This window comes from Montipora capricornis, chromosome 3, assembly GCF_036669925.1.
Source record: "Montipora capricornis isolate CH-2021 chromosome 3, ASM3666992v2, whole genome shotgun sequence".
Taxonomy (NCBI): domain Eukaryota; kingdom Metazoa; phylum Cnidaria; class Anthozoa; order Scleractinia; family Acroporidae; genus Montipora; species Montipora capricornis.
In genome coordinates, this window is record NC_090885.1 from 40,793,704 (window position 1) to 40,796,203 (window position 2,500).

Below are 2,500 nucleotides of genomic sequence, written 5' to 3' on the forward strand. Positions count from 1 at the left end.
CGCAGGTGATGACACAGAATATGATTGGGTCATTGTACCGGAAACTGTTTCTCCTCTTGACATCGCTCAAGAACATGAAATGTCCACTGCCATAGATCCCTTGAGAGCAAGTGAAAGTCATGGCATTGATCTATACTTGGAAGTTCTCGCATTCATCAACAGCCACTCTCAGTCAATGTAATATAAAGAGGATATTACACGATGATAAAAGATAAAATTCATATCTTCAAACCAACGTGTAATGTTCCTTTTTATTCTGTAGACAAAAACATGAGCGAAAACTTCTGCACGGAGGGGGAAAATCTTATAAGTGACGTCATCGATATCGTTCCGAGTGAAGACATGGAAAATGTCACTTGTATCCTGGATGGAGGTACATATGAAATTTAAAGAAAAATACTGATGTCTATATCATAAAGCGTGCTACAGAACCATATCCATGGTACAGTTCACAGTCAAACCAGCTCATGCGTTCTTATTGAGGTTCAAAGGTTCGGTTTGTTATAAATTTCATTAGGGGTTTGTTTCGAAAGTTGCAATATTCAAATGAAGATTGTAGCCTTCGAATCTGGGCTCAGATTTCAAATTGCTTCAGTTTTGTCCAGATTAGAGCAAAACCAAAAATTCTTTTCATCATTGTGGCTACCATTTCAAACCGTTTTTTGCCATAATTTAGCCCTACATGCTGAGAAGCTGGGTAATTTCTCTACTATACGATATCATAAAGAAGTCATTCATGTTAAAATTCACTTACAAAATAATAGAAATAAAATAAAATCATGATGATTTTATGAAACAGCTTTTTCAAAACAAGTTATAATTTCCCTATAACACTATGATGTCAGTTCGAAACAATCTATTGTTTTCACGCTAAGGATCATGGTCGATAGGGGGGAGGCAGAATGACAACAACACAAAGGAAGACATGACAAAATTGCATTTTTTAAACGATAAACACTGACACATAAAAGATATTGGAGGTAGATAACTTGAGAGAGGAGAAAGATTTAGTCAGAGATTATATAATGTTCGGCGATTCTGTTCCCCTCTGTAAACATACTGTGACGTCATAGCATTATAGGGCAATGGAATAGGACCACTTTACCATTTCCAGAAATATATAAGTAACATTTCATTAAGTGGCTGTCCCGCTAACAGCGGTCTGGTCAATTTCGGGTCAGAAAAAAGTTAGCCTTTATATTTTTTGGATGAAAAGACTTAGTGTGTATATACTAAAACCAGTATGTTTTGCTGTAAATCCTGCTTTTCTTTTTTGCTACACCCCGAAACGACCTCAGCTGTCTGAGGGGAGATTTTTGGTCGATTTAGTAATCAAAATTCGTGACTTTTCCGGATCGCGCTGCCTTAAAACAAGGACGTATTGCTCCATATCGACCAGACCACAGCATTTAGGTACATCCGAAGTGCTTTGCACCGAAATTTCGATACGGTTGGATAAAAATGAGATAAACCGCAAAAAATCTAAGATACCTGACTGCGTCGCTTGTGAAAATGAATAAATAATTAGCTATATGGAAGACTCAAAATATCAAAAGTGGCACCTAAACCAGGATCAAAATTACATTTACAGCAAAGATCTATCCATCTCTAACAGATTCTCGAGTTAAACTTGCGGGTATCATCCGTTATCAGACGCCAGCGAACTCTGTTTTGAGCTCATAAACAACACAATTCACAGCATAATCATGCAAATGTCACGCAATTCGCGGCTGGCGTGATGGCGATTGAATGCAAACATGAACCACCGGATAAGAATGATGTTTAGTAGCCCAGAATTTCTCGTAAGTTAGAACCCTTTACCTTGGATTAACGAAACTTGGGATATCTGTAATTAAATTATGCCTCTGTTGGACTACTTATTGATTTCAGAGAAGTCGGTTTTGTAATAATAAAACATGTCCTTTTGAGAAACAACACTTGAAAACTTTTTTTTTTACGATTTAAAGGTGCTCAGTTTGAAATTCCAGCAATGGAAATTCTTGAGTTGCATGATGGCCTACAACTTGCAGCAATCACCAACAACAAAATAAAGGGCTAGTAATGAAAAGTGAGTGTTGTCACGCGATGAAATAACTGCGGTTGCAAAACGTTCTTTGAGAGAAGACAAATGGCAGGAAGTCCCTAAAATAGTAGTAGTAGAAGTAATAATAATAATAATAATAATAATAATAATAATAAAAGAAGAAAAGCTTAAAAGAGAAACGGAGTCTCCTATTATTGCAGCACAAGATCAAGCAATAAGAACAAATTACTTAATAGCAACGATAGACAGGTCACTGGATGATCCCAAATGTAGAATGTGTAAACAAAACAATGAGACCATCAGCCACATTGTAAGTGGGTGCCCGAAACTGGCGCAGATGGAATACAAAAAGAGGCATGACAATGTAGCTAGGGCAGTTCACTGGAACCACAGAAAAATATGGGTTTGAGCGAAGTGAGAGGTGGCATGACCATGTCCCGGACAGTGTACTTGAAA